Source organism: Amborella trichopoda, chromosome 4 (assembly GCF_054954075.1).
Source record: "Amborella trichopoda isolate Santa Cruz 75 chromosome 4, AtrichopodaSantaCruz75HAP2 v2.0, whole genome shotgun sequence".
In the NCBI taxonomy this organism is placed as follows: domain Eukaryota; kingdom Viridiplantae; phylum Streptophyta; class Magnoliopsida; order Amborellales; family Amborellaceae; genus Amborella; species Amborella trichopoda.
The window spans coordinates 4,069,028-4,088,925 of NC_142339.1; the positions used below are offsets into that span (position 1 = coordinate 4,069,028).

Genomic DNA, 19,898 nt, shown 5'->3' on the forward strand with positions numbered 1-19,898 from the left:
CTATAGAAGCCCTTCGTTTTAGTAAAATCACTAAATTACTATATGGACAAGGGCATGTCCTTTGTAGTAATTAAAAAAACCCACTTGTGAAGAAAATATCTTGCGACACATCCAACGAAATTTCAACAACCAATAATTTTCAATTGGCTCAAGCCTATGGGACAAAGCTACATGAGAAATTCACACATGCCATAATCTCTCACATGGATAAGGTTATTAATTCAAAATATTTCTCAAATAATATTGGTATCACTGTCACACTTTCCAAAAGGGTCCCATGTGAGTCAAATTAGCATGTAGCAATAAATAAAAAAACCTTATAAAAATTGCATTTTACAACAATATACTACACCTTAGGAAATAAAACAAACAACACAATATAACAAAATGCCTAATTCCAAAAGGGCCCCCACGCATAGGCCATGATGTTATGTTGATGTTGGACCCTAGGTGGCGTGTGGGGGCCACATGGCCTCCTTGCAGAATGTAATATTCTCCAAATGATTTTTCACTAATAATACATTTTTTTTCATTAAAATAAAATAGGACAAAAGGTAAATGAGATCTTTAGGCTTAACACTAAGCATTGGAGTACTCCATTGGGGTAGTTTAGAATGGTGGTTCACTGTCTCAAGATGACCTAATGGATTTATGCTTCACAGTCTATGGTAATGACATATAATTGGCCGCGTCAAAGTCACTTTAATTAAATTTTCCATCATCATGTTCTCAATGGATTACATGTGCACCCTTGTGGGACATATAAGTGTTATGATACCATTTGTTGGTGTGTTAAGCCAAGTCCAAGTGACTCATTTAAATTTTTTTATTGTTTTGAAACAAAGAGGTTTTGAAAATACATAGATTCCTCATATAAATTGGCAAATGTACACAAGTTCTTGCCACTGAACTTGGTTTTGCTTTTATTTTAAAATAAAAATTTCAACTCTAATTGGTCCCTGTACAAATCCAAAATTTGAAATATATCCAAACATAAGTGATGCTCAACTGCTCAAGTCCTTATTTATACAGCACTATATAAGATACATACTGAAATTTGTCATTACTTATGAATTACATCAAACACTTCAAGACCAATCTCTATCTTCATAAAAATCACAAGATTACATATGCACATGTGACTTGAGAGGACCCTTGTATTAGAGTTGGGACTAAGAGAGAGAAATTGAATATGGATGTTTGGTGTATTGGGGCTCAGATTTATATACCTCGAGTACATGAGGCAATGAGTATTTGCGCTTTGAGAGAGTAATCTCTCGCGGAGGTTTGAGGGTCACCTCCGAGTTGGGGCTTTTTTGTTGAGTATGCCTAATGGTTGTGGTGATTGGCCATGGCGATGAGAACCAAATGAGTACAATAGAACCCAAGTATTTTCTGAGTAATGGCCTTGTGTTGAGTGGTCATGACTCAAGGGACATGAGTTTGTATCTTGACACGAGACCACACCATGGCATATGCACTAACAGTCGCATTTTGGGAAGCCACTATTCTATAGTTTGATCCCACTAAGAAGCGAGTGCACATGTGCGTTGAGAGGGCCCCTGTTTTTGAGTACTTATATGTTATACAATGGTGAATCTATTATCCATTGAGAACCTGATGATGAGAAGCTTAATTAAAGTGACTTCGATGTGGTCAATTATGTGTCCCTGCCACAGACTGTTGGGTCACCTTGAGACGAAGTGGACTGCCACATGAGATTAGCCCAAATGGAGTACTCCAGTGCCTATTGTTAAGCTTAGAGATCTCATTTACCTTTGGTGTTATTTTATTTTGATCATAAAAGGTGTAATATTAATGAAAAATCATTTGGAAAATTTTTGAAAATTTTAGATAATATTTTGAAATTTTTTAAACCCCAAAATGAGCCTTTTTGAATTTGTTTCCACAATATGACAATCAAGGACATCCCATAGGGATGTGACGTGGCAGCCCCTCACTCACCTTAGTGGCTGACTGATGGTGGTATTAGACCAAGTCTAAGTGACTCAAAGTTAATTTTTTTTTCATTATTGTGAAACCATGAGGTTTTAGAATAAATCAATTCTTATATAAGTTGTCAATGATGTACACATTGCAGCCACTACGCCTGACTCATACTTAATTTTGAAATAAAATTACAACCCTAATTTGTCCCTTATAAATCCCAAACTTAAATACAACCAATTACAAGACAACTCAAATACTCGATTACTCATTTCACAACACAATACAACATAAATACTCAAAGTTTCTTATCATTTAAGAAATACATACTTATTTATTTTCCACTCTTCATCTTCATCAAACCCACAAGATTAAATATGCACCTCACAATGAACCAAATATGAATTCTACTTGATTGGTTTATGACCAACAATCCAACATGGCATTGAAGTGAAGCATCAACTACATGTTTTACATATGATATACTCAATTCCTCGAAATCATAAACCATTAAATAACTGTAAATTGTTAAAAATAAACATGCAAGAAATCATTGGGATGTTAATGTCTAACCCTTTGTGTACGGATCACTAACAGATTTTTTTAGTACTTAATTTTGTCCTATAAATGAGAGTATGGATGGTTTTATTTTCACAAGGAGATCAATTCACTTGAGAAGCTTAAAATCACTTTAACAGCATTTAAGAAAGTTCAATTAAAGAGAGAAATATACATTGGATCAGATGAGAAAGAACTAACACCAAACAAGCAAACTATGAACTAACTACACTATGTAGTCCATGGGACTATCAAAACTTTTCTCAACACGAAAGCTCACAATGCACCCAAAATTTGAACTTGGAATTATGATGAAGACACACTGATATGGTTTAGAAAAATACTTGCATACTAAAAAACATTCGGACATGAAAAAGGCTAGACAAATCAAGGTGTAGTAAGTCAATCTACACATTATGGAGTGAGGGAACATCAATCGTTTCTCAACACAAAAGGGGAGATCACAAAGCCAATTTTGTTTCTCCAAGATAATATAAAGTTACTGATCTTAGTGAATGAATTGACCTAAATTGCTCAAAAAATTCAAATGGAAAAACTCTAATGAAAACTAGACATGAATGAAGGAGTTTGAAGCAATTTTAGGCATGTTCAAGGTAAGGACTACACAATTCAATTCAAACACTTAGATCAATGAAAACAAATGATAAATAGAAACAAATACTTATGTAAATGCAAATTTACAAGAAGTATTCGAAAGTGAAAAGATCAAATGATGGTAAGGAAACTCAAAGTGATCTTCAATGATGGACCAGCACTATTTAGAAAATGTGGTGATCAAGGTTGATCATCAAAACCAAGAGCCTACGGTTGGGGTGTGAAACCTAGATAGATCGTTCTCTCTCTCTCTTTCTCTTTCACAAATGTGTTTGTTAAGTTAGGTTTTAATTGAACCTTGTGAGATATTTATATAAAGTGATGAGATGTGAATTGATCTTGACCCTTGGTGCATCTCATCTATGGCACATGAGAGACCATAATCCTAGCCATTCAATCCCATTTAATTAAATACATGAAGGGATGAGATTTAATCACCTTTATCACTCGTTTAACCCTAATTCAAACTATTTATCTTTTGGTTTTTGCCTTATAGTTTATTTCCACATATGTTCATAGAAGTGATTTCACAAAAGCCCTTAGTTTTTATAAATCATAAAGCTATTTTATGTACAAGGGCATGTCAATTTTGGTAATTGGTAAAAGCCCACATGTGTGAATAAAATATCTATGACACAACCAATAGAAATTCTTCGATAGTTGTACTTTACATGGTTTAAACTTATGAGGTGATGCCACATGAGAAACACCCACATGTTATAATATCTTATGTAGATAATAATTTTTAAATCAAAATAAATCTCAAAAAAATTTCCATGGCTTCGCACATACCAGAGTGGCACATGTGAGTAAAAAGAACATTGTTATCGGGTATTTTTTGACTAACTTAACCCTCGGCACGAATAAGGAAGGAACCTGTTGCAATCTGGTCTCGCCGGTACAAAAAATGCCTACGCATTACGGAAGCACTGATCAAATAAAGTTGTTTTTTTAAAAAAGGCAGAATGACCCCAAAACCTGTAGGATGATGGCTTGGGGTGCTTGAAGGATCCTAGCCAAATTTCAGCCCAATCTGACGAGTTTAAGATGATCAGGACAAAATGTGGTTCGAAAATACAACTCCTATTGTCCTAAAAATGACCATATAACTACAACCATATTTTTCAAGTTTTAGACGAACGGACAACCACCATTAGATTCGGAATGTCGAAAAATCCCGGAAATACCAAATTTCTGCTCAATTGGACCCTTCGGGACCATTCTGTGTCTAGCTTACCAAAAAAATGTGGGTTTTATACTATTGCGGTGCAACCTCCATGAACCAGTTTCCATAAACCATTTATGAATACTGTGATTTCTCATTTCGGGGTGAATTTTAAATGCTCATAACTTGCTCATTTTGAGTCCAATTACTTTTAAATTCGGACACGAGCTAAATCTCGTCAATACGCTAGTTTTGACATATGACACACATCATGGTGTGACCCGAAACGAGAGAATTTTTAGAGAGAAGATGGGCTCGACACTTGAATTTTCAGACTTGAAAAGTGAAACATTTCCATATTCAAGAGGAGATATCTTGGGATCTTGATTTTGGATCGTCGAAAGTATGGGTTCGTTGCGACCTTGCTTCGAAGGGCTTAAGTTTGATATAATTTTTGTGTGGGATTGGAGGTCGGATGACACTGAATTTGAAGGTTAAAGAAGGCACACTTTTCGGTAGCCGAAATCCCATTTTTCGACGACCTCCCAAATTTGGAATGCGCTCAAATGGAGTTTAAAATGAACGAATTTTACCACAAAATGATCGTGATAATATTCTCTACAATTTGTGATAAGAAAGAGCTCTCAAAACGTCAGTGATCGTGCTATATTGGTAGTCGAAGAATCAAAAGTTTATAGACTTGGCTGGATTTTGGGTTCTTACTTAAAACTCCGTTTCAGGACGATCAATGGGTATCAAAACATGCATAATAATACGAGCAACAATCCTACGGTGTTTGATCGTTCGAATTGCCACGGGAAGCCCCCGAATTGACCTCAAATGGTGTCCATGACTTAGGCTTTCTCCAAAGGCGACCAATTGGTCATTTCTTGCATTATGGGGAGGGGTATTTTGGTCATATTTCATTAATACGAAATTACATTTTAATTCAAGAAAATGCTATTTTTGGAAAATTTGACCTATTTACCTTTCTCTCTCTTTAGGTGCACGGTTCTTTTTCTCTTTTCCCTTTTTTCTTTGCTCTCTCTGGCTCTTCTTTTTCCCTTTAATTTACTAAAAATAGCATTTTCTAAAAATAACATATAAGTTGTCAATAATGCCCCTTCCCACAATTTAAAATGGCGTTTTATGTGATTTAAAAATTTCAAGAAAAATGATAAAAAATTCCCAATTTTTTGTAAATGATATTTCACCATGAACACACATTTTCTCATCAATATTAAATTAAATAGACCAAAGGTAATGAGTTAACATTAGATATTGGAGTATTCCATTGGGCTAGTTTCTAGTAGTGATCCATGTGACCCAACGGACCAATGTTTCACAGTTTATGGCAGTGACACATAATTGACTACATCAAATCACTCTTAGTTTTCTATAATTGGTTCTCACTGGATTATCGGTGTATCCCTATGGGAATATAAGTTCCCTAAAATAGGGGTCATCTCAAAGCACTTGTGCACCGGCTCTTTTAAGCCGGATTTGTTGGTTATGTTGCGTTTCAGGCCTTAATGCTAATAGTCTTTCGCTTAATGGGAGTAAGAGAGCGAATGAATCAGGGATCTTGGTGCATTAGGGCCTAAATTTATGTACTCAAAGCTCATGAGGTAATGGATGCATGTGCTTTGAGATAGTAATCTCTTAAAGAGGTGTGAGGGTCACCTCCAAATCCGGGTTATATTGATTAGGATACCTCATGGTTGTGATGGTTGGTCAAGATTACGAGAATCAATTGAGTACAATAGAACCCGAGTATTTTACAAGTATTCGTCCTTAGTGGAGTGGTCATGACTCAATGGACATGAGTCCGTACCCTGATACGAGACTGTACCACGATATGTGCACTTACAGTCGCATGGGAAGCCACTCTTCTGTTGTATTATCCGACTTAGAAGAGCTAGTGTATATGTGCCTTGGGAGGGCCCCTGTATTAGAACAATAGTATGTCCCATAGGGGTGTACCTATATTCTATTGAAAACTCGATGATGGGAGGCTTTGGCTTAGTGACTTTGATGTGGCCAGTTATGCGCCCCTGACATAGACTTCGGAGCATAGGTCTGTTGGGTCATCTTGAGATACTGGTGAAACATCATTTTGGACTAGCCTAATGGAATACTCTGTTTGCTAGTATTGAGCCTAGAGATCTTATTACCTTAGTCCATTTAATTTAATATTGATAAGAGAATATGTAATAATGTTGAGAAATCATTTAGATAATATTTGGAAAATTTTTAGAATTTTTTAAACACCAAAAATAGGCTTTTTGAATTTGTTGAACATAAATACTAAACAAAGACATCTGATGGGGTGCCACCATGGTCTCATGTGGCTATATAGGGATGCAATGTGGCACCCCCACCTTCCCTTGATGATGTCATAGCCACATGGGGACCTTTTTGTCATTAGCTCTTTTGTTGGTATTATGTTATAACATGTTATATTGTGCTGTTATATTTTGTTATAACTTAATAAAGTATTTTGTCACATGTTTAATTTTCTCACATGGGCCACCGTTTGGTATGTGAAGCCATAGATTTTTGAGAATTATTTTGATTTAAAATTATTTCCCACATAAGATTTTATGGCATGTGAGTGTGTCTCATATGGCATCATCTCATAGGTTTAAGCCATGTGAAGCCTAAGTATTGGTGAATTTCTATTGATTGTGTGTTATAGATATTTTATATACACATATGGATGTTCTAAATTACTTAATTGCAGATGCCCTTATCCTTAGTGTGCTTTCTTTTTTTTATTAAAAAGCCATGGCTATTTAAGTAAGGGTGCGGTTTGTATAGAGCCTAGGCTCTAAACAATCAAATTAGAGTACCTTCAAATAGTGTCGAGAAATGTGGTTTCAATTCTGAAAATCTTTTTGATAGCCTTAAAATATATTTCCATCTTTATTTATAAAGTTTAAAGCTTAAAAAGTAATGTACATCGAGAGATCTATGAAAACTTGAGAATCTTTAAAATTGACGGTCCAAAAATGCGTTACAAAATACACAATATCCAAAACTTGAAATCCATTTTTTTTTCTCATGTCCATGCATCTTGATGTTGAGATGATCAATTTGAGGACATTTGGGCATCAAAACAACCTCTTCTAATAAAATTTTTGAGGTAGGCTCGAATTTGATTGTTTAGAGCCTCGACTCTATATAAACTTTTCCCTTTATGTAATCTTCAATATGAGCTTAAATGGAAATAAAACATGGGACAAGGACTAGAAGGCAAATGGCTCATATTAGGGTTTAAAGGAATGATAATGGTGTTGAATCTCATCCCTTCATCTAAGTGGTTCGATGAAGATGAGTGATTAGGATTATGGCATCTTATGTGCCATAGATGAGTTGCATTATAAGGTCAAGATCAGTTCCAATCTCATCACTTCATATATATATATATATATATATATATATATATATACATATATATATATATCCCTAAAGTTCAATTAAAACCCAAATTTTGGAGAAACGCCTTTTATGAACTAATAATGAGAAGGAGAGATCTACATTGATATCCACACACCACCCCGTTTGCCTCTTATGTTTGATCATCTTTGATTATCATTTGATCTCATATGGTATTCCCCCTTCTTCAAGGTCAAGTTGAGCTTATACTACCATCAAGGTACTAATCAATTTTTGTTTTCCTCTTCATAATTTCACTCTTTCATGTTCAAAGGCTTATTGTAAACTTATATTTATAGAAGCTTTTACCTCTTTCAATCAATAGTTTTGAGTGATCTCTATGCTTGACTTGGATAGTGTGGTCCTTCATCATGATCTTAAGTTATGTACCCTCAATCTCTTTGTTTCATGTCTAGTTTTCCATAGTCTATTTCCATCCGATTTTTTCTGAGCATATCTTTTGTTTATCATCAAAATCAGTGAATTAATTTTCATTTTAGAGAATTAATTGTTGGGTTGGAGTTTCCCCTTTTGCATTGAGAAAAGTTTTGTGGACCGGTGGACCACACTTTTATTGTTTTGAGTTGGATTTCTCTATTTCCCTTCGAAATCTGATCTCTGTCATATTACTCTCTCTAATTGAACCTTATTAAGTGGTTTTAAAGTTTTTTTTTAAGCTTCCCAAATGGATTGATCTCCTTGTGCTATTGAAACCACTTATGCACTCATTTATGGACAACAGTAAGTACCTGAAGGTCTAAATTGTGACGTAAAGGGTCGACCTTGACTTCTCCATGTTTGCTTGCATGCTTATTTGTTGTGATTTACAGTTATTGAATGCCTTATGGTTGAAGGAATTGAGTATATTATATGAGAAACATGATCATTCTCATGACTTTGTAGTATAAGCTTTTAATGCCATGTTATATTGTTCATGCAAGTTCAAAATTTGAAATCATATTGGCTCATCATGATTAAGTACATGGTGTATGTGTAGTACTGTGGTATTTGATGAGGATGAAGATTGCAGATGAAGTCAGCATGTAATTTCAAAAGGATGAGGAATTTTGAGTATGCATAATGTAGTGTGTTTTAAAGACAAGCATTTTGAGTATTTAAATAATGTATTGAATTATTTTTATTTTTAGTAAGGGACTTGTAAATGGACCCATTGAAGTTGTAATTTCTAGTTTTTAAGGTTTGTATAAGTCTAGCTTGTGGGTTGGTTGGAATTTGTATATTACAGTTTTGTTATGAAGCTTTTGTGTATTCAAAACTTCATGGTTTCAAAAAAGTGGAAAATTTATAAATTGAGTTTCCAGCTCATTGGTCTTATATAACCAACGAATGGTATCAAAGCACGATTCTAATATTGTCCTTCTGTCGTTTAGTTTGGTCTAAAAGTATGATTTTCAAAGTGTGTAAGCACTTGATCACGAATGCCAAAGTGTATGTGCCTTAATTCTAGAAAATTTATAGTGTCAATGGCATGAGAATTATGACTTGCAATTTTGAGAACTGCTCACTGGTTTAGACATAGTGGTAGGACCTTCATATAAAATGTTGATATTCTATGGTATTTTGTGTTTTTGAGTGTAGTTTCATAAGGAAAACGTCCCATGATCAAATCATGTATATTTTGAAAGTTATTAACAGTTTGTTGGAGTGTGCTAGTTTTGTGAAATGAGTTTCCAAGAACTTGACACCTTTTTGCGTTAGGGGGTTTTAAGCAATCAAAACATATGATATTGAGTTAGGGCCGACTTATACTTTTTAGGAGTTGTGTCTAGTTTTATGTGAATTTGAGATCATAGAAAAATTCTTCATATTTTATGAGATATGGTCGTTTGATCAGAAGTAAGTCAAACTGCAATTTTTGCTACACTGTGCAGAAATTGACCAAGGCCTTCTTGATCAGTTATTTCGTATTACCCCCTAATGTAATTTGTTTCATTTTGAGTGTATTGTAACTAGGAATATGTCTCATGAGTAAATTTTGAATAGTTTTAAAGTTATGCCCATAGAAGTGGGTCGTGCTCATCTTGTAAATCTAGAAAAACTGCATGAACAATGTCCTAGGTGTAAGTAGGGTGCGAGTACCTTACACTCTTGTAATCCAACTATGGAGCATTAGTTGTTAGAAGTTTTTATGACTTCATAGGGTGTATTAGATCAGTGAGAGTGTTGTATAAACCTTACTGAACCATGTGCATAAGATTTAATACTCGATACCCGAGTCTTGGTCTAGATCTGAGCTACTCTCGGATAGTGTATGCTGATATTGTCAACAAAGCCAAATACACTTTAGGATAAATGAGACCATGCGTACAGTAACAAAAGGGAGAAAGAAATGGTGTAGTCAAATCATAGATCGGAACAAAGGGGTTGGCACACTATGATTTGGTCCTTATTAGACATAAGGTATGCCTTATTTCTCCCTTTATGCACGAGTTTAGTATGTTGGGAAATCTTTTGTCTGAGAACAACCATCTTGAGCCTTTGATATCTTATAATTAATGATTAATATTCTATCTTAGCATGTTATGTGAGTATTATGATTGGAAAGCTTGGACTAGTCATATAAGCTATAAACTTGAAATAGGCCAATAGTTCTATATTGAGATAATTGAGTGTTTGTGTCCACTTTTATATGAGTTAAAGACGCAAGACATATGTATAAGTATTTTGATTTTAGATCTATGATCTTAGATTCAAAATACGAATCCGTTTGATATGGTTAAATCAAGAAATATGGCATATGTTAGAGTTATACCTGTGATTACATAAGCATTATGAAATATATGAAATTGTTATTATTTGTGGGGTGTTTTATGACATGAGAATTTATGAGATGTATCTTGAATATGTCATTAGCATTGGCTAGTCCTTATGATGCCTCAAACTACATGTTTTATTATTTTGAGCTTTCCTAGATGCCAAGATAATGTCATGATCTGTATTATCATTTTGTGAATACTTAGTTATGCAATATAATTCTTATGTGTACAAGTGAGTATAGAAATTTTTTATGAATGGTATATGACGATTATTACATAGCATGTAGGGCTCATTGGTCATGAAAAAATGTTTTCTTGTAAGATTTTCCTTAAAGTTGCATATTTTTCACCATTTTAGAAATTGAGAACAACTGAAGCAAAAAGGGATTCATTGCGTTAATGTTACCCAATCAATTATTGAAAAATAAAAAGTCTAACATAGAGGTGCCCAGTAACTTTCACAAGCGGCATTTTTCCAAGTGACTCAAGTCTTTCAGTGTGGCGCAAAATCAATACAATGATAGTTATAGTGCAGCGGAAGAAAATGGCTCATAGGTTTATAAAAAGATCAATTTCAAATACGAGGTCATTACGTTTTTTCCACAAATCAATCTTATACAGCGCCTTTTCTAAAATTTTCAATAAGCAAAATTGATATTAGATATAAATTTTCCAAAATCAAGACCAAGGTTTTCTTTGAGGATGGTTTTACTACTTGATTGATCAATGATGCTCCCACTAAAACCAACAAGCTTGTCTTTCAAAATAACTTGAATTTACGGTTTTGGAAATACAACTTTCTTTTAAGGAATACTTTAAAGGTCTAAAAAAGAACACTATTCAAAGAGACTCCAAAAGATTATGATACACAATTATGTGGTCATAGGATAATGCTAAACGAGTCTTTTTAGGGCGATCATCCAAAAGTGAAAGTAATATGGAGTTTTCCATTGTCATAACCCCAGTTTTCCATAGTAATACATAAAATGGGGTAGGTTCTCCTTTGGTTTATAACGTCATCTTTTGCTAAAACATTTGAAATCCGGAGATCCTTGTTTAGAAAAAGAAGTGTTTTTGTTTTTATTTTGAAGTTGTTTAACTGTAGAAAAACAAGTTTTTAAATCAAATTCCCTTTCATGATTTGTTCTCAATTATCACATTCCTTGCATAAGATTCATTTTGATTCGGTTTGTTCTCAATTTGAAAAATAGTGAAAAACATGCAACTTTAAGGAAAATTTTATTTCATACATGAAAACTCTTGTGCGATCGTGTCCGTTCCTATACGATCTAGTCTTTTTTTCTGTTATTACTCGATCCTATCCTGATTTGACCTCTAATTCTGTAGCTCATCTTAGAATCCTTTAATCGATATCTACCCAATCGTTTAATAGAATCATGTTGGGATCTAAGCATCACAAAGTATTCACGAAAGGGGAATATGATAATTGACTTTATTATCTTGACATCTATGAAAGCTCAAAAAGGTATAAAGCATGGAGCATGAAACAACATAAGGATTAGTCAATGCAAATGACATAATCAAGATACGTCTCAAGAGTTCGCATGTTATAAAACAGGCCACAAACAATAACCATTCCACATGTATCATAATACTCATCTAATCACATATAATTCTTACATATGTTATTTTTCTTGAATTAGCTACATCCAATGGATTGGTATTTTAAATTAGAGAAAAGAGATCTAGAATAAAAATACATGTATATTCTATGTATCGACTCATATTAGAGTGTGCACAAGCACCCAAATATTTCAATATGGAAGTATTGACATTTTTCAAGTTTATAGCTTATGTGACTAGCCCTTGCTTTCCAATTATAATAATCGTGTAATATGCTAAGAGATACTATTAATCATCATATGTTATACCAAGATAATCCACCAATCAATAACCATAAGAAATCATGGAGTGAAGTTTGTTTCTCTTGAAACAATAATTTGGCAAAATATTAGAGTTATGCATAAAAAGGTAAGGAATAATACCTTGTGATCCCATAGCTACGTCTTGTGGAGTGGCAAGCCTTTGCTTTCGATCTCTGATTTATTTTCATCTTCTCTTTCCCTTTTTTGTCATTGTGCTCATGGTCCAATCTATCGTAATGTATCTTTGGCCTTATTGAGAATAACATCATACACTTTTTGAAAGAAACTCGGATCTTGACCAATATTCGGGTATCGGGTATTAAATCTTATATTCATGACTCAGTGGGATTTATACAGTCATCCCACTGATTTAATACACTCTATGAAGGCATAAAACTTATAACAACTGATTCTCTATAATTGGATTACATTAGAGTATAAGATATCTATACCCTACTTACACTTAGAATGTTGCTCATGTAGTTTTTTTGGTTTTTCAGGATGTGCATCATTCAATCATATGGACATAACTTTAAATTTATTCAAAATTTACTCATGGGACTTCTTCTCAGTTATAATAGGCTCAAAATAGAATAAATTACATTAAGTGGGTATATGAAATAATGGACCAAAAGGACACAAATAGCTTGTGTCTCAGAGAGTTAAGTTTTGCAGTGTATACCAGAAAACACAGGCTGACACACCTCTGATAAAATGACCATTTCTCATAAAATATGAGGAATTTTTTTATGAGCCCAATTTTACATGGAACTAGATACAATTCCTCAAAAGAGAAACTCGGCCCAAACTCAAGATTATAAGTTTTGATTGCTCAAAACCCCCACATACAAAAGTGCAAACTTCCTGAAAATAACTATACAGATCAGACACTCTCTAACAAACTGTCAATAACTTTCAAATTATGCATGATATAACTGTCACAACCCCACCCCCTACCGGCCCACAAAGGCCAGCACCGAGCCCGCAGGGTGCGAGATCGAACATGGAGGTTGAATCAAAGCCGGTATCAAACAAGTACTCAACAGCTTGAAAAAGAATTCTAATAACCACCCAACCAAAAAGATTTGAGCATTCACCAAGAACTAAGATAAGCATAATCACTCCCATAAAATCATGAACATTACAAAGGGCATCATGGCCATACCGAGGCCCATACACCATATACTCAGAAACAAAAAAATATACAACCTAGAGGCCTACGACCCAAAGCCAAACTGTCAAAAATATAAACAAGTCTAACGTCTTGATGGGGTTAGCATCCGCCTTGACGGTTTCTTGGCGTAGGCTCTCCATCAGTGTGGATTAACTATCTACATGGTGAAAGTAAGGGATGAGCTTCATAGCCCAGTAAGTGGAAACTTGATGTCATTATTTCGTACATATACCAATTCATTCATGCCACGTATATCGCCATTCATGTAAGCATTTAACACAATTGATATTATAACCATCATGTTTCTAACTTATTAACGTGAAGTCACACATAGACGTAATCAAGTGCGAATCAAAACATATATAGCATGATTCGTGATATATATATATATATATATATATATATATATATATATATGCACATATATTGAACAAGACATTCAGGCATAAGGATCGATCAAAGCATTCTAGCATGAAATATAACATACACCTCATCATCAAGCAATCACAACAAAAGGAGTCCTGCAATAGAAGCACTTACCTCGGGTCCGAGGTTGGAACTTCTACCTTGTCCCATCGAAGAAGTGCCACTCGCTTCCGTTTGAGCTGTGACACCTCACTCACACCCATGGTCACCAACACACTTTGCGATTTTGATAGGCACTAGCCTTGCAAGACACTACTTCCTATACCCACTTGGATAAGAGTTTGCACTGTCTGGGTGCTAATCACTATGAATGGGGGAACGACCACCCAAACATCTCTTGCCCTACTCTTGTCCTATTATGGGGAGTTGGGGAGGTCACAACTGCCGGCACAAGCTAGTAATAAGTCAGGTCATGCAATACGCTCAAAGCATGCCAAGAAATCACGTATCACGTCATGCGCACCTCACTAGTGCCAATCATAGCCATGCAACACACTTAACGCATGTCAAGAAATCACATCTCACATCATGCGCACCTTACAAGTGCCAATCACGGCCATGCAATACGCTTAAAGCATGCCAAGAAATCACATCTCATATCATGCGCACTTCGCTGGTGCCAATCATGACCATGCAATACGCTCAAAGCGTGCCAAGAAATTACATTTCTCATCATGTGCACCTCACTGGTGCCAATCATGGCCATGCAATACGCTCAAAGCATGTCAAGGTATCACATCTCACATCATGCGCACCTCACTGGTGCCAATCATGGTCATGCAATACGCTCAAAGCATGCCAAGAAATCACATCTCACATCATGCGTACCTCATTGGTGCCAATTATATCATGCAATACGCTCAAAGCATGTCAAAAAATCACATCTCACATCATGCACACCTCACTGATACCAATCATGGCTACGCAATACGCTCAAACCATATGAAGAAATCACATATCATAAGAGACATCACTTTGTTATATTATCATGCTTATCAAATCAAGAGACATTACCATGTTAGTAGAATGCTATATATCAATGTAATAAACATCACTATGTCATATTATCATGCTAATCAGTTCAAGAGATATTGCTATATCAATAGCATGCTATATACCAATGTAATAAACATCTCTAATACATATTATCAAGCTTATCAATTTAAAGATACATTAATATGTCAGTATCATGCTATGTATCAATGTAATAAACATGACTATGTCATATGACCATGCTTATCAAATCAAGAGGCATTTATCAGTAGCATGCTATATATCAATATAATAAATATTACTATGTCATATTATTACACTTATCAATTCAAGAGACATTACCATATCAATAAAGCTATATATCAATGTAATAAACATCACTATGTCTATTATGATGCTTATCAATCCTAGAGACATTATCATCATAATAGTATGCTACCTATCAATATAATACACATCACTATATCATTCAGTGTTTTAAAATGCGGGATGCGGCCTTGATGTGATGGGGGGCCGATGCGGCGATGCGGCCCTGATGCGGGTGCATCGCGATGATGCGGTCAATAAATGTAAAAAAATTCTAAAAAATAAAAAAAATAGGTTAATGTATAGAAAAAAATATGAAGGTGATATATGTGATAGTAGGTATTTTAGTTTAATGATTAACTTCAAAACTATTAGCTGTCGGAGATTCTGTATCCAGTTATCCACTATCCCCTGATAGAATCTAGAAACTTGAAATCAGCTTCGTAAAGCATTCAACAATCAACAACCATAAGCACAAATTTGCACCATAAGCACAACCATCAACAACCATAAATACAACCATAAGCACAAAATAGTGATATTACAAAATACAAGCCAAAAGTCAAGTTCAAGAAGAGTTAATAGTTAATAACTTAATACAATCATCCATTTTGAGAGTCAATTTTGAAATTTGAACTTCATTTTTTTCAAATATCAATCAGACAAGTCATCTTGAGAGTCATCATGCGCATCATCAATATTATCCTCGACGGCCTCCATGTATTCTTCTTCATCAGTCTCTTCTAAGTCAGCTTCCTCCTCGACCTCTGAAGCTAATGTGCGAGTGCGACTAGACCCAGCAGCTCCTCTACTCCTTTGTGCTCTAGTGTTAGGTCGATCTTCTTCATTAACCCCTGTTGCTAGCTCGACATCAAGCCATATAAGATCCTCACCCTCAAACACACGCTCGTCTTGGATCCACGGTCCACTTACTTACGGAATCACCATCAGCTTCATATAATTGAATAGGGCTGAGCTTCGTGCGATTTTCATACCTCTCCCTAAGCCGCTCGTTATACCGCACATAAACCAAATCATTCAACTTTTTTTGCTTCCAACTTATTTCTTTTTTTTATATGGAGCTGTGGTAGAAATTTGAAATAAGATAAATTAGATTTTAGATTAGAAAATTGAAATTCAAGAAATAAAGATTAAGGAATGAGGAGTAAAGGACTTACATGCTCAAATGCACTCCAATTGCTCTCACAACCAGATGAGCTACATGTGAGATTCAACACTCGAATAGCAAGACGTGGTAGATTTGGTGTCTCGCTTCCATATAATGCCCACCATGCAGCTGTATAATATTTTATAATTTAGAATATAGTTAAAAATTAAGGGTATAAAATAAACAATAAACTATACATTAAGTAAGAGACAAGTAAGATTATTTTTGGGCTTTTGGCCTTTACCTGGATCTGTAGTGTCCTTATTTCGAGTGGCAATATCTCTCCCAAAGTTTCCCAAGGCTAACTTGAACTTAATCAATTCATGGCTCTGGATTTCATCCTGGATATTTTTGTCTGGCACCAACCTCTCCAGCATATTTAAGAACCCACCATTTATTACACGATTTGACTCAATGGATGGGTGCTTGTAATGAAGAGATGGGTTTAGAAAAGAACCGGTTAAATGGAGGTGCCTGTGAAGCTGGGTATCCCATCTCCTATCAATAATTTCAAGCATAGCCTTACGCATATTTTCATCATCCTTTAAAATATCTTCTATTTCAGCTCTTGCCCAAGTTATTGCCTCATGTATGTAGCCCATGGCGGGCTTCGCATCACCATCAACCAGTCGAAGCACTCTCACTAAAGGGCGAGCCACCTCCAATGCAATAAGTATTTGACTCCAAAAAGATATATTCAAATATTTTTTTTAGCCTTTCTCCCATCCTTATGCTTTGACCATTTGCTTTGACTCCATTGCTCTGAAGCAAAAATGATCCTCAAGGCACTTTTTTGCTTGGCTAGGCTTCGAAGAGTGAGAAATGACGTGGCAAATCTAATGATACCCGGTCTCACTAATTCTCTCTTCTTTGTAAAAGACCTCATCATGCTTAGGACTATGGTGTGATTGTAAATAAATCCAACAACAAACATAGCTCTTAAAATCACCCCATTAAATAAAGATGTACCCATTTCCTTAAGCATAAGATTAACACAGTAAGCTACACAAGGTGTTCAAAACATATGCTTCCTTTTCAAAGTCAAGAATGCCCAACTGCAGCATAGTTGGCACTATTGGCAGTGATAATTTGTACCACATTTTGCTCCCCAACAAAATCGACAATCTCATCCATCAAGCCAGATAAGTATATACCATCATGTGACTAAAGTACCTGTTGGGTAGTTACCCAAAAAATTAATGAATGCCCTTGATTTCCCATTGGACCAACCATCACCCATAATAGTGGCCCCATATTTCTCCCACCCTTCTCTCTGAGAAATCAAAATTTTATTCACATCAAATACAACATCCTTCAACAAGGGCTCCCTAACCTCATGTAGTGAAGGAGGAATAAGTCTTGGGCCATATTATCCAATTGTCTGGACCATACATGCAAAACTATCCAGAGTTATAGTATTAAAAGGAATGCCGGCCATGTAAATGCACTTTGCAATCCACTTACATACCGATTTCCTTTGTTCTTTCTTATATTTATTGTCAATTGTGGTTTGTTTAGTTTTTTTCTCTCTCCTGAACCACAATTTCGGGGCTAGGGGTGAAAAAAGAATCCATTGGCCCCTTATAGAGAGGTGTTCTTCTCTCAGCACTACCACCAATATTTATAACCCTCTCTCTTGAGGTTGGAGTATGAGTACCCCTTTGCCTCAGCAATTTCAGACATATCATCATCATCATCATCATCAAATAATTGCATATCATCAAGTAATTCTTTTTTTTTTTTCTTATCTTTTTTCAATCTATCCAAATATTCTCTAATCTCCTTTTTTATATCATTTGTAGCTTGTGGGCATGCTCTCACATTCCCAAAAATTCCGGCTAAATGCTCTTTTGTCAAAAAATACTACCCATATAAGTATTTCCACAGAGCAAGCATATCACACAATTTCTATCTTTCGGATTTTTTAGTTTAGCATATTTCTAAGCCGGATCTTTGTCACTAGAAGATTGGGAAGAAGACATTGCTCCAAAAATAAGTATAATAGTATTATTGTACAAGAAGGAATAAAAAGTTACCGACTCTGTGAAGTAGTGCTCGATTTCTTCACGGCCTTTGAAATCCCTAATTTTTTATCACAAATTCACCTTAACATCCCCAAATCAACAATAAAAGACATCAAATGAACATCCAAGTATCAAACAACCGCCAAATCGAAGATTTTGATGAAAAAAAAATTTTCACCAAATTTTTCTTTTCCTTCGATTTATGCAAAAAAAGCCACAAAAGTGGCTGGAAATCTTCGATTAAGGGGTATAGTAACCCCCCAAACAGTTTCCCTAAACATTGGAAAAAAAAGACCATTTTGCCCCTCCCCTAGGGGCAAAATCGAAAAAACATTTCGTGGAAACAGATGCGAGCGAGATGCGGTCTGATGCGGCCATGATGCGGCTTGATGCGGCGCATATGCGGCAACATCTGTCAAAAGCGCATATGCGCCTGAACGGGATGCGGATGCCAGCGCATCCCGCATGTTGTGGCCGCATTTTAAAACACTGATATCATTTCATCATGCTTATTAATTCAAGTGACATTATCAATGTAATAGTCATCACTATGTCATATTATCATGCTTATCAATTCAAAAGACGTTACCATGTCAGTAGCATGCTATATATCAATGTAATAAACATCACTGTCATATTATCATGTTTATTAATTCAAGAGATATTATGATGTCAGTAGCATGTTATATGTCAATGTAATAAACATCACTATGTCATATTATCATGCTTATCAATTCAAGAGACATTACAATGTCAGTAGCATGCTATATATCGATGTAATAAACATCACTATGTCAATTTCTGGTTTTAATTTCTGGTTTTTCAAGATGAATACTGCCCACCTTTTAGGGTATATCATTAAATTTAAAAATCAGTTAGATCTGCAACCAATTTTTTGATAATCTAGACTCATAACAAGACAACTTTTATATAGCAAGTAACCCCAGATATTGGTCTAAAGTTTGTCAAACTACTTGATTTTCCCTGATAAAATTTCTTTTTTGTGCAGCAAAAAATGCAGGGTGACCCCCTACTTGAATAGTGACCATAACTTTCAAATCATAAGAAATTTTATTATGATCCAAAACCAATTTTAAACTAGACTAATTTATCTAACATTTCAATGTGGTTTCATATCATTTTAGTAAATTTTAGTTTGTCAAAAGCTTCACAAAAAAACCTGTTAAATCCCAGCATTTTCATTTTACAGATCTATCATGCATCAATAAATAGTTAATTGCTTTCAAATTACATAAGATATTAACAAGGGATCTTTTCCATGTGGAAATACATTAACATTCTACTGATCCACCAAAATTCATGGAAAAGACCTTTTATTAATATCTTATGTAATTTGAAAGCTATTAACTATTTGCTGATGCATGCCAGATCTATGAAATGAAAATCCAGAGATTTAACAT

General features: G+C 35.0%; 1 long non-coding RNA gene across 13 annotated transcripts in view; it reads left to right on the top strand.

Moving 5' to 3' along the window:
- LOC105421053 (uncharacterized) overlaps positions 1–19,898 on the top strand; it is a 46,446-nt gene that overhangs the window by 12,523 nt on the left and 14,025 nt on the right. For 4 of the 13 annotated variants that reach the window (XR_016053852.1, XR_002281847.2, XR_016053847.1 and 1 more), the window contains one exon: positions 8,721–9,047. The exons of the other annotated variants lie outside the window; for them this stretch is intronic. This is a non-coding gene — a long non-coding RNA (uncharacterized LOC105421053). Of the gene's footprint in view, positions 1–8,720; positions 9,048–19,898 lie in introns of those variants that run through there. 13 annotated transcript variants of the gene reach the window in all.